Source organism: Salmo salar, chromosome 28, assembly GCF_965601325.2.
Source record: "Salmo salar chromosome 28, fSalSal1, whole genome shotgun sequence".
Classification (NCBI taxonomy): Eukaryota; Metazoa; Chordata; class Actinopteri; order Salmoniformes; family Salmonidae; genus Salmo; species Salmo salar.
In genome coordinates this window covers 43939821-43953839 of record NC_138318.1, presented here as the reverse complement: position 1 = coordinate 43953839, position 14019 = coordinate 43939821, and the positions used below count along the sequence as shown (strand labels likewise).

Sequence of the window (14019 nt, the reverse complement as noted above, 5' to 3'; positions counted from 1 at the left end):
TTAGACTCTGGAGCAGTGGAAACGCGTTCTCTGGATTGATGAATCACGTTTCACCATCTGGCAGTCCGTTTGACGAATCTCGGTTTGGAGGATGCCAGGAGAACGCTACCTGCCCCACAGCATTGTGCCAACTGTACAGTTTGGTGGAGGAGGAATAATGGTCTGGGGCTGTTTCTCATGGTTCAGGCCAGGCCCCTTAGTTCCAGTGAAGGGAAATCTTAACACTACAGCATACAATGACATTCTAGACAATTCTGTGCTTCCAACATTGTGACAAAAGTTTGGGGAAGGCCCTTTCCTGTTTCAGCATGACAAAGCGAAGTCCATAGATAAATGGTTTGTTGAGATTGGTGTGGAAGACCATCAAACACATTTGGGATGAATTGGAAAGCCAGGCCTAATCACCCAACATCAGTGCCCAAGCTCACTAATGCTCTTGCGGCTGAATGGAAGCAAGTCCCTGCAGCAATGTTCCAACATCTAGTGGAACGCCTTCCCAAACTAGTGGAAGCTTTTATAGCAGCAATTGGGGGACCAACTCCATATTAATGCACATGATTTTGGAATGAGATGTTCGAAGAGCAGGTGTCTACATACTTTTGATCATGTAGTGTACTTTCGGATGATTTGGACATGATACATGAAAAAAATGCTAATATCGGTCCCATGAATTAAATTGGACTTGTGCAACACACTAAAATGTTAGCATGCGGAAACAGTGCCAGCTGTTTCCTCTGAGGAGAAAAGCATGTACACATTTAAAAAGTGTATGCTACTTATGGTTTGTTTTATCTATAAAATGTCTAGCACACCTCCGCATTTATTTTTACCACTTTACACATGTATTTTGGCATTCCACCTCTGTAAACGTAATTTGCCTGATGATGTGCTAGTGGAGGAGTCATTTCTAATGACTTGTTCTAATGTTTCCAAACTCCCTCTCTTCACAACCTCTCCTGCATTACCTTTGACCTTTTTCAAAATGAGCCGAGGAGAGGAAGGTGGAAAGGACGCGAGTAATCGAGGTCCAATTGAGATTCTCCCTTATATTCCATATGGAAAACGGCAGGCTGGAGCGGTAGCCTAGTTCAGCCATACCAAGTAAACTGACTCGCTGCCAATTGAAATGTATGACATAGTTAGCAGTGGTAAAATCGTACATTTTAAAGCTAGCTAACTAAATACACTTAAAAGCATATAACATGCTTGACATAATTTGCTAAAACATTAACATCATAGCTGTCGTTGCCTGCAGCTCCTGGGGTGTTTTGCGTGGTTCTCTGTGATTCGAAGCATCTGCAGCTGTGATTCTGCACTAACTAGCTAGCTAAAACATTACATGTAACGTTAGCTGCAAAGACAATCTGATTCTGCTTGGCAAGACACAGCATGATAATGCAAAACTAATAGAAAACTACGATAGTGCCTTATTGTCGCATCAACAAAAATAAGAATAACCTCCAATTTCTGTATAGCTAGCTAACATTAGACCGTTCTCTCATTTTCTGTGCTGCGAAGAAGAGGCGGCAGCTAGCTATGAGACTAGCATGGCTAGTGCTAGCTCGTGGGACATTTAACAGAATAATATCCAGAAGCTTACCCTTTTAATTCTGGTTGTCAGTATTCTGTAGTGGTTCATTTATACGTGTTTTATGTTGATGCTTGTTAAATCGCACAGTAAAGATGCATCCTGCTTTATAATCTCCATCGGCGGTGTTTTTCTTCCATCCGCCCAACTTCAGCACCGACTCCGAGCCAGTGGACATACTGCGCAAGCGTGCTGCTGTCACTGTCAGCTCACGCTGGCCAGGGCTGCAGGGTGGGGAAAACTGAGTTGCTACATAGATTTTTCAAAGATGGAGGTAGTAATATTGAATCATTTATTGTACGTTTCCTTGTGTCTTTGCCACATAGATAGCCACTGTCCCCGGTTACAAAATTGCGACTTTGTAAATGAGGACGAATGACACGTCATGTTGTCATATCACGTTTCTTGCAACATAAGTGGTTACTTAAATGCTTTATCGAGTACTGGAAAAAGTGTGCTTGGTATGTGTATGTAGGAACATATTTTGATGCCATGCAAGATCATCATCACTCCTTCAGCACCTTTACTTTTACACAATATGTTGTTTTAGGTCATTTTAAATATATTTAACATACAGTATTCCATTATAAATATCCCAGAATTGAAGTATTCTTAATTGCCATAATAAATATGAAGAGTGGCTATTGCTGCCTACTTCTAAAGCTGCAGAGGCTTTAATTATGTCACACATTTTCTGTAATTTGCTGGTTGTTCTCCTTGGTTCTCCTTGGTACACCTTGATGTAGCCTGAGAGATAGAAGCTAATTCTGATCTTACAAATCACTAAGCATTGGCTAGTTGTAGTTCAGGGATCTGAAACAAAAACATGTGTTTGCGTATGGGATATATACAATACTTTCTCTGAGCCAAGTTGGCCAATTGTTAAGCTGTAACAAAATATGAAGTATTCCCACCTTTAAACAGAATTGCTTTGTATTTTATCTCTATTTGCAGGGGGTGTTTGTAATAATTTGGATATAAAATGGGAATGAGAGTTTGTCTACGCTGGAGATAAATAAGAGCCATGTGTGTTTTCAAGCACCTCCATTGCACTTTACTGGTAGTCTAATATCTGGGTATGAGGTATCATTGCCAGTGGACATTGCAGTTTCACCTTGTGAGAGATGGGAAGTGCAACAAATGTTTGCTCTAATTCTCCACTGGGAGGCATCAAAACCATGTTGCCTTCTCATTCCGGGAAATACAACTGGTGAATCATGCCTGTTGTTGAATGGAGGGCAATTGAAATGATCTTCTAAAATGCATGGTGTTACTGTATAATGTGACTCATTTAAAGAACAGCCTATTTATTTTGTGCAACTCAAAGAGGCAATTATAGAAGCATTATTATATTCTAGAATTAATTTATAAAGCCTAATATAGACTAAACAATACAGTAGTTAAGTAACAGTGAATGTTGTTTCATTATGCCCAGCGGCATAAGAACATCAAAGACTTAGCCAACCTCTCCCAAACTGAGGCAACCTTCCACAAAGAGGGTCTTAGACCAGACGATAGGCATGGTACATCAAATTAAATGAACAAAACACTATCAAAAGTAAAACAGTCCCTACCACCCATCAACCCAGCACTGGTGCCCTCCTTTTTACCAGCATGTCCTGCTCCAACGGTCCAACCCTGGGAAGTCTACAAAAAGCTACAGAAGGTGAAAACCTGTAAGGTTTAACAGAGTTTGCTATTAAAGGAGTTTGCAAATGAATTGAGCTTGGACCACTGGCTGACGTTCTTAACTTATCTCTACAAGAGGGCATCGTTCCTGATGAATGGAAAGAAGCTATAGAGGTCCCCTTACCTGAATCCAAGGCATCTCACTAACTTTCTGAGCAAAGAGAGCTTTATCACTGAATGGGCTCTTACCTATATCCTACACCAGATTGACAACCAGCAGTATAGATGTCTTGGATAGTTACATCTGTGCTACTGACTTAGTCTGGCTTTAATTCTAGCATGTCTACAAATTAATCATTGATATGTTGGATTCACATCACCATCTCAACCAAAATCTAAGTTAAAGAATAGGACTAAATCAAATCAACACTTTATTGAAAGTGCATTTAAATTTATTTAGTCTTATTTAACTTAGATTTTTGTTTTCCCATTGGAATTTGGTTGTGCTTTTAGATGATTGAAAGCATAGTGATAACACATCAGAAATTCAACTAACTTTTGGCTGTCTTTTTGAGTGGATGAATATAGGTTGTAATCTTATTGATCAAAGTCACAACCAAATATTACCCAATTATCAATGTTGAAATGACATAGTGTGCTCGGAGGGTAGTGTTCTTACAGACACTCCACGGTAAAGCACTCCATCCCACACCAGAACCCCTCTAATATCATAAGATGATCACTTGACCTACATGATGACTTGGGTGCAGACACAATAAGATCCAAGACCCAACATGAACCAGTAATAATGTGCATTGTTACCTTCAAATTATATTTCTTAATGATGGGGGAAAACAGCTAACTTCCTGCAATTCTACACATTGTGCCATGGGGCAAAGAGGAACATTTGCAGTTTTATAGCTAATCTTATGCTATTCTACACATTTTGCCATGAGGCTGATAGAAAATATTTCATTTTTAAAGCTAATTGAAATTAAAATATGGGTGTGTTGACTGTGATAAAGGCACTAGATGATGAGCTGTCTTGTTTGCTAAATGAACAAATGAAGTAGGCAGTGGCATGGTGCATATAGCCATAGAAGCACAGTGACATACAGTACGTCTCAATGCAGTCATATTCATGCCCCATTGGTGGTGTGGTTCCAGCCACCCATTCCATGAAAGTGAATGTCATTCCAGTGCACTGCTTGCTATGAATTCTATCTGATGGTGTTTGTATGTTTAGGTAAAAAGACAAATAATGCCCAGTTTGGAACACTGACAAATACATTAAAAAAAAATATATAAAAATTAAACCTTGAATTTTGGCATCTATTTGACATCTTCAGAATGTAGAAGATACTATGTTGGGCTCCCGAGTGGCGCAGCGGTCTAAGGCACTGCATCTTAGTGCAAGAGATGTCATTGCAGTCCCTGGTTTGAATCCAGGCTGCATCACATCTGGCTGTGATTGGGAGTCTGGCTGTGAAGTGCGCAATTGGTCCAGCATCATCTGGGGTAGGCTGCCATTGTAAATAAGAATTTGTTCTTAATTGATTTGACAAGGTAAATAAAAAAAATATGTTTTAGATTGATTCAACATGACAATGAAACTACAGCAACATAATGTTCAGTAGGCTTTGATATTTACTGTAAAGTTTGGGACATTAATATTAAAGACCAACAGATATCTGTTTCTCGGCAATAACAGTGCAATATGTAACATCCATATAATAGTATAATATTCCAGTCCAAGACACTACTCCACACCAACACACCTCCCAGTGTTGGCACTAGCTACATCTGATCAAGCTCAGGCAGCACCTGAACCACTGGCAGTGGGCCACCATTCTGAGGCTGTAGCCTATCAAACAACTCTGCCACCTCACCCCCAGGCTCAAATCAAATCAAATCAAATGTATTTATATAGCCCTTCTTACATCAGCTGATATCTCAAAGTGCTGTATAGAAACCCAGCCTAAAACCCCAAACAGCAAGTAATGCAGGTGTAGAAGCACGGTGGCTAGGAAAAACTCCCTAGAAAGGCCAAAACCTAGGAAGAAACCTAGAGAGGAACCACGCTATGAGGGGTGGCCAGTCCTCTTCTGGCTGTGCCGGGTGGAGATTATAACAGAACATGGCCAAGACGTTCAAATGTTCATAAATGACCAGCATGGTCAAATAATAATAATCACAGAAGTTGTCGAAGGTGCAACAAGTCAGCACCTCAAGAGTAAATGTCAGTTGGCTTTTCATAGCCGATCATTGAGAGTATCTCTACCGCTCCTGCTGTCTCTAGAGAGTTGAAAACAGCAGGTCTGGGACAGGTAGCACGCCCGGTGAACAGGTCAGGGTTCCATAGCGGCAGGCAGAACAGTTGAAACTGGAGCAGCAGAACGGCCAGGTGGACTGGGGACAACAAGGAGTCATCATGCCAGGTAGTCCTGAGGCATGGTCCTAGGGCTCAGGTCCTCCGAGAGAGAGAAAGAAAGAAAGAGAGAAAGAAAGAGAGAATTAGAGAGAGCATACTTAAATTCACACAGGACACCGGATAAGACAGGAGAAATACTCCAGATATAACAGACTGACCCTAGCCCCCCGACACATAAACTACTGCAGCATAAATACTGGAGGCTGAGACAGGAGGGGTCAGGACACACTGTGGCCCCATCCGATGATACCCCCGGACAGGACCAAACAGGCAGGATGTAACCCCACCCACTTTGCCAAAGCACAGCCCCCACACCACTAGAGGGAAACCTTCAAACACCAACTTACCATCCTGAGACAAGGCCGAGTATAGCCCACAAAGATCTCCGCCACGGCACAACCCAAGGGGGGGCGCCAACCCAGACAGGAAGACCACGTCAGTGACTCAACCCACTCAAGTGACGCACCCCTCCTAGGGACGGCATGGAAGAACACCAGTAAGCCAGTGACTCAGCCCCTGTAATAGGGTTAGAGGCAGAGAATCCCAGTGGAGAGAGGGGAACCGGCCAGGCAGAGACCGCAAGGGCGGTTCGTTGCTCCAGAGCCTTTCCGTTCACCTTCACACTCCTGGGCCAGACTACACTCAATCATAGGACCTACTGAAGAGATGAGTCTTCAGTAAAGACTTAAAGGTTGAGACTGAGTCTGCGTCTCTCACATGGATAGGCAGACCATTCCATAAAAATGGAGCTCCATAGGAGAAAGCCCTACCTCCAGCTGTTTGCTTAGAAATTCTAGGGACAATTAGGAGGCCTGTGTCTTGTGACCGTAGCGTACGTATAAGTATGTACGGCAGGACCAAATCGGAAAGATAGGAAGGAGCAAATCCATGTAATGCTTTGTAGGTTAGCAGTAAAACCTTGAAATCAGCCCTTGCCTTAACAGGAAGCCAGTGTAGGGAGGCTAGCACTGGAGTAATATGATCACATTTTTTAGTTCTAGTCAGAATTCTAGCAGACGTATTTAGCACTAACTGAAGTTTATTTAGTGCTTTATCCGGGTAGCCGGAAAGTAGAGCATTGTAGTAGTCCAACCTAGAAGTAACAAAAGCATGGATAAATTTTTCTGCATCATTTTTGGACAGAAAGTTTCTGATTTTTGCAATGTTACGTAGATGGAAAAAAGCTGTCCTTGAAACAGTCCTGATATGTTCTTCAAAAGAGAGATCAGGGTCCAGAGTAACGCCGAGGTCCTTCACAGTTTTATTTGAGACGACTGTACAACCATCAAGATTAATTGTCAGATTCAACAAAAGATCTCTTTGTTTCCTTGGACCTAGAACAAGCATCTCTGTTTTGTCCGAGTTTAAAGTAGAAAGTTTGCAGCCATCCACTTCCTTATGTCTGAAACACTGTCTTCTAGCGAGGGCAATATTGGGGCTTCACCATGTTTCATTGAAATGTACAGCTGTGTGTCATCCGCATAGCAATAAAATTTAACATTATGTTTTCAAATGACATCCCCAAGAGGTAAAATATATAGTGAAAACAATAGTGGTCCTAAAACGGAACCTTGAGGAACACCGAAATTAACAGTTGATTTGTCAGAGGACAAACCATTCACAGAGACAAACTGATATCTTTCCGACAGATAAGATCTAAACCAGGCCAGAACTTGTCCGTGTAGACTCCTCCTCTTTCTATTCTGGTTAGAGACAGTTTGCGTTGTTCTGTGAAGGGAGTAGTACATAACGTTGTACGAGATCTTCAGTTTCTTGGCAATTTATCTCATGGAATAGCCTTCATTTCTTAGAACAAGAATAGACTGATGAGTTTCAGAAGAAATGTCTTCCTTTCTGGCCATTTTGAGCCTGTAATCTAACCCACAAATGCTGATGCTCCAGATACTCAACTAGTCTAAAGGACAGTTTTATTGCTTCTTTAATCAGGACAACAGTTTTCAGCTGTTCTAACTTAATTGCAAAAGGGTTTTCTAATGATCAGTTAGCCTTTTAAAATGATCAACTTGGATTAGCTAACAGAACATGCCATTGGAACACAGGAGTGATGGTTGCTGATAATGGGCCTCTGTACGCCTATGTAGATATTCCATATATAATCAGCTGTTTCCAGCTACAATAGTCATTTACAACATTAACCATGTCTAAACTGTATTTCCGATCAATTTGATGTTGTTTTAATGTTAAAAAAATGTGCTTTTCTTTCAAAAACAAGGACATTTCTAAGTGACCCCAAACTTTGAATGGTAGTGTAGGTCTCTGTCCAGTAAGCCCATAAAACAGATAAGGACTTCTCTTCAGGGTATGGGTCACTCAGGTGGATGTCTAAGGTATAGGGTTGGGGACCGTTCCATCATAATAGGACAATAAATAAATAAATTAGATGTATAATTTATTTTAAAATTGAAAGCTCTCTCTCGCAAACCCTGCTCATAGACACACATTGGTTCTGGGATATGCAAACATATCCTTTCTCACTCACTTAATTCCACACTTTTCCAAACACAAAAAACCCCACCACACCTTCCATCACAATACATCCACACATACCCACATACTGTGCCTTCTATGTCTTCTGTCTGCTGTGTTTTTATCTCCACCATGTTAATTGAGCACTTTTGTGTTCCAATTCGTTATATTTGAAGATGTATTATTTTGCTGGTTAGCCTTTCTTCTAATGCCATCTTATCCATTTATAAAATACTATAAATGGTAAGTTAAATAATTATTTTACAACACTCTCTATCTTGAATGGTATAGTGTAGTTGTCGTTTATTTAACAATTGTTGAATTCTATCGCTGTTCTATCTATTAAAAAAAACATGTTATTACAATCCCTAACATAGCTAGTATTTGGTGTTCCATTATTCGACTCCTCTATGAGAACTTTGTAATTTTTAGAATAGCCATGGAGTAGTCTTTGTGTCTCGGAATATTTGGTTGTCATTATACAGTTTATGGACAACGAGAACTACACACTTCCCTTTTAATCTATTCTCCTTGAAGATTGTGTACAGAACTTTGCTCCCTTGTGCACACTGCACTTCTGCTGATTACCATATTACCAGATGTGCACAGTTCAGCCACATGACCAACAACCACAATTTAAACTGGATCTAAAACCACAGAAGATGTTGGCGCTCTGTCGGAAACCATCAGGCTTGCAAATGTAATTGAATCACCCCATGTCCCTCCTGCAAAGGTTGTCACCCACAGATCTTCTGCAAATCCATCGCCAAACCCAAGAACCAAGTCAAACCCATTCTAGACTAAGTCCATGACACTTTCAAGAAGGTGGCTGTTGTGAAGGGTCATGTCCTCACCCCTAACCACATGTTCTCCAACAAATAAAAGGGACTCTCACACCCTCTCTCTCTCTCTCTCTCTCTATCTCTCTCTGTCTCTCTCTCTCTGTCTCTTTCTCTCACTCTATTTCTTTCTCTTTCGTTCTCTCTCTCTCTGAAAGTGGAAAAATGAATAATACATAAGACAATGTGTTAATGCAACTCATATATTTGAAAAGTGGATTGGATTTGGCTAGTCAGAGAAAATCTGCAAGAAGAAATTGCATATCAGAAGAATGTTGTTGTTTAAAGCACAGAGAGTGTCCTCAATAATAAATGATGTTCTCACCATTAGGGGACATGCCCTATGATGAGAAGGATGTATATTAATGAGGTGTAGGAAGATTCAAGGGATCATTATGTAAACAGGGGATTTATGCTAAACATTTGAATGTTTTTAAGGCAGAAAGAGTGCAAATGGGAGGCTGCAAAATGTGTTGTCATGTAGTCATATTGTCATGGTGTCATGTTGTCGTGTTGTCGTGTAGTTGTGTAGTCGTGTAATCATGTGGTCATGTTGTCATGCGGTCATGTAGGCATGTAGTCATGTTGTCATGTAGTCATGGTGCATGTAGTGATGTAGTCATGTTGTCATGTAGTCATGTAGCCATGGTGCCATGTAGTCATGTTGTCATGTAGTCATGGCGCATGTAGTCATGTAGTTATGTAGCCATGTAGTCAGGGTGCCATGTAGTCATGTAGTCATGTTGGCATGTAGTCATGTAGTCATGGTAGCCATGTAGTCATGTAGCCATGTAGTCATGTTGTCATGTAGTCATGGTGTTATGTAGTCATGTAGTCATGTTGGCATGTAGTCATGTAGTCATGGTGCCATGTTGGCATATAGTCATGTTGTTATGTAGTCGTGTTGTCATGTTGTCATGTAGTCATGTAGTCATGTTGTCATGTAGTCATGTTGTCATGTAGTCATGGTGTTATGTAGTCATGTAGTCATGTTGGCATGTAGTCATGTGAGTCAGTCGGTGCCATGTTGGCATATAGTCATGTTGTCATGTAGTCATGTTGTCATGTGTCGGTCATGTAGTCATGTTGTTATGTAGCCATGGTGCCATGTTGTCATGTAGTCATGTTGTCATGTAGTCATGGTGCCATGTTGTCATGTTGTCATGTAGTTATGTAGTCATGTTGTCATGTAGTCATGTGGCAGTCATGTTGTTATGTAGTCATGTTGTCATGTAGTCATGTAGTCATGTTGTCATGTAGTCATGTAGTCATGTAGTCATGTAGTCATGTAGTCATGTAGTCATGTTGTCATGTAGTCATGTAGTCATGTTGTTATGTAGTCATGTTGTCATGTAGTCATGTAGTCATGTTGTTATGTAGTCATGTTGTCATGTAGTCATGTAGTCATGTTGTCATGTAGTCATGTAGTCATGTAGTCATGTAGTCATGTAGTCATGTTGTTATGTAGTCATGTTGGCATATAGTCATGTTGTTATGTAGTCATGTTGTCATGTTGGCATGTTGTCATGTTGTCATGTAGTCATGTAGTCATGTAGTCATGTAGTCATGTTGTTATGTAGTCATGTAGTCATGTAGTCATGTAGTCATGTTGTCATGTAGTCATGTTGGCATATAGTCATGTTGTTATGTAGTCATGTTGTCATGTTGGCATGTTGTCATGTTGTCATGTAGTCATGTAGTCATGTTGTCATGTAGTCATGTAGTCATGTTGTTATGTAGTCATGTTGGCATGTAGTCATGTTGTTATGTAGTCATGTAGTCATGTAGTCATGTTGTCATGTAGTCATGTAGTCATGTTGTTATGTAGTCATGTTGTCATGTTGTCATGTAGTCATGTAGTCATGTTGTCATGTAGTCATGTTGGCATGTAGTCATGTTGTCATGTAGTCATGTTGGCATGTAGTCATGTAGTCATGTTGTCATGTTGGCATGTAGTCATGTAGTCATGTTGTTATGTAGTCATGTTGTTATGTAGTCATGTAGTCATGTAGTCATGTTGTCATGTAGTCATGTAGTCATGTTGTTATGTAGTCATGTAGTCATGTAGTCATGTTGTCATGTTGGCATGTTGTCATGTTGTCATGTAGTCATGTAGTCATGTTGTCATGTAGTCATGTAGTCATGTTGTTATGTAGTCATGTTGGCATGTAGTCATGTTGTTATGTAGTCATGTTGTTATGTAGTCATGTAGTCATGTAGTCATGTTGTCATGTAGTCATGTAGTCATGTAGTCATGTAGTCATGTAGTCATGTTGTCATGTAGTCATGTAGTCATGTAGTCATGTTGTTATGTAGTCATGTAGTCATGTAGTCATGTTGTTATGTAGTCATGTAGTCATGTAGTCATGTTGTTATGTAGTCATGTTGTCATGTTGTTATGTAGTCATGTAGTCATGTAGTCATGTTGTCATGTAGTCATGTAGTCATGTAGTCATGTTGTTATGTAGTCATGTTGTCATGTTGTTATGTAGTCATGTTGTTATGTAGTCATGTAGTCATGTAGTCATGTTGTCATGTAGTCATGTAGTCATGTAGTCATGTTGTTATGTAGTCATGTTGTCATGTTGTTATGTAGTCATGTTGGCATATAGTCATGTTGTTATATAGCCATGTTGTCATGTAGTCATGTTGTTATATAGCCATGTTGTCATGTAGTCATGTTGTCATGTAGTCATGTTGTCATGTTGTCATGTAGTCATGTAGTCATGTAGTCATGTTGTTATGTAGTCATGTAGTCATGTAGTCATGTAGTCATGTAGTCATGTTGTCATGTTGTTATGTAGTCATGTAGTCATGTTGTTATGTAGTCATGTTGGCATATAGTCATGTTGTTATATAGCCATGTTGTCATGTAGTCATGTTGTCATGTAGTCATGTTGTCATGTAGTCATGTAGTCATGTAGTCATGTAGTCATGTAGTCATGTTGTCATGTAGTCATGTTGTCATGTAGTCATGTTGGCATGTAGTCATGTTGTTATGTAGTCATGTTGGCATGTAGTCATGGTGCCATGTTGTCATGTAGTCATGTAGTCATGTTGGCATGTAGTCATGTTGTTATGTAGTCATGTTGTCATGTAGTCATGTAGTCATGTAGTCATGTAGTCATGTTGTCATGTAGTCATGTAGTCATGGTGCCATGTAGTCATATTGTCATTTAGTCATGTAGTCATGTTGTCATGTAGTCATGTAGTCATGTAGTCATGTTGTTATGTAGTCATGTAGCCATGTTGTCATGTAGTCATGTTGTCATGTAGTCATGTTGTCATGTAGTCATGTAGTCATGTAGTCATGTAGTCATGTAGTCATGTTGTCATGTAGTCATGTTGTCATGTAGTCATGTTGGCATGTAGTCATGTTGTTATGTAGTCATGTTGGCATGTAGTCATGGTGCCATGTTGTCATGTAGTCATGTAGTCATGTTGGCATGTAGTCATGTTGTCATGTAGTCATGTAGTCATGTTGTCATGTAGTCATGTAGTCATGTAGTCATGTAGTCATGTTGTCATGTAGTCATGTAGTCATGTAGTCATGTAGTCATGTTGTCATGTAGTCATGTAGTCATGGTGCCATGTAGTCATATTGTCATTTAGTCATGTAGTCATGTTGTCATGTAGTCATGTTGGCATGTAGTCATGTTGGCATGTAGTCATGTTGGCATGTAGTCATGTAGTCATGTTGTCATGTAGTCATGTTGGCATGTAGTCATGTTGTTATGTAGTCATGTTGTCATGTAGTCATGTTGTCATGTAGTCATGTAGTCATGTTGTCATGTAGTCATGTAGTCATGTTGTCATGTTGTCATGTAGTCATGTTGTCATGTAGTCATGTTGTTATGTAGTCATGTAGTCATGGTGCCATGTTGTCATGTAGTCATGTAGTCATGTAGTCATGTAGTCATGGTGCCATGTTGTCATGTAGTCATGTAGTCATGTAGTCATGTTGTTATGTAGTCATGTAGTCATGGTGCCATGTTGTCATGTTGTCATGTAGTCATGTTGTCATGTAGTCATGTTGTTATGTAGTCATGTAGTCATGGTGCCATGTTGTCATGTAGTCATGTAGTCATGTAGTCATGTTGTTATGTAGTCATGTAGTCATGGTGCCATGTTGTCATGTAGTCATGTAGTCATGTAGTCATGTTGTTATGTAGTCATGTAGTCATGTTGTCATGTTGGCATGTAGTCATGTTGTCATGTTGGCATGTAGTCATGTTGTTATGTAGTCATGTTGTCATGTAGTCATGTTGGCATGTAGTCATGGTGCCATGTTGTCATGTAGTCATGTAGTCATGGTGCCATGTTGTCATGTTGTCATGTAGTCATGTAGTCATGTAGTCATGTTGGCATGTAGTCATGTAGCCATGTAGTCATGTTGTCATGTAGTCATGTTGGCATGTAGTCATGGTGCCATGTTGTCATGTAGTCATGTAGTCATGTAGTCATGTAGTCATGTAGTCATGTTGGCATGTAGTCATGTTGTTATGTAGTCATGTAGTCATGTTGGCATGTAGTCATGTAGTCATGTTGTCATGTTGCCATGTAGTCATGGTGCCATGTTGTCATGTAGTCATGTAGTCATGTTGTCATGTTGTCATGTAGTCATGTTGTCATGTAGTCATGTTGTCATGTAGTCATGGTGCCATGTTGTCATGTAGTCATGTAGTCATGGTGCCATGTTGTCATGTAGTCATGTAGTCATGTAGTCATGTTGTTATGTAGTCATGTTGTTATGTAGTCATGTTGTCATGTAGTCATGTTGTCATGTAGTCATATAGTCATGTTGTTATGTAGTCATGTAGTCATGTAGTCATGTAGTCATGTTGGCATGTTGTCATGTAGTCATGTAGTCATGTAGTCATGTTGGCATGTAGTCATGTTGTTATGTAGTCATGTTGTCATGTAGTCATGTTGTCATGTAGTCATGTTGTTATGTAGTCATGTTGTTATGTAGGCATGTAGTCATGTAGTCATGTTGGCATGTAGTCATGGTGCCATGTTGTCATGTAGTCATGTAGTCATGTAGT

At 40.1% G+C, this 14019-nt stretch overlaps 1 protein-coding gene across 1 annotated transcript in view; it reads right to left on the bottom strand.

Moving 5' to 3' along the window:
* LOC106610787 (regulator of G-protein signaling 17) overlaps nt 1-1772 on the bottom strand; it is a 54279-nt gene extending 52507 nt beyond the window's left edge. The window contains exon 1 of the mRNA XM_014210369.3: nt 1601-1772. The gene's annotated coding sequence lies outside the window, so the exon portion shown is untranslated. The remainder of the gene's footprint in view (nt 1-1600) is intronic.
* Nucleotides 1773-14019: the final 12247 nt, after the last annotated feature.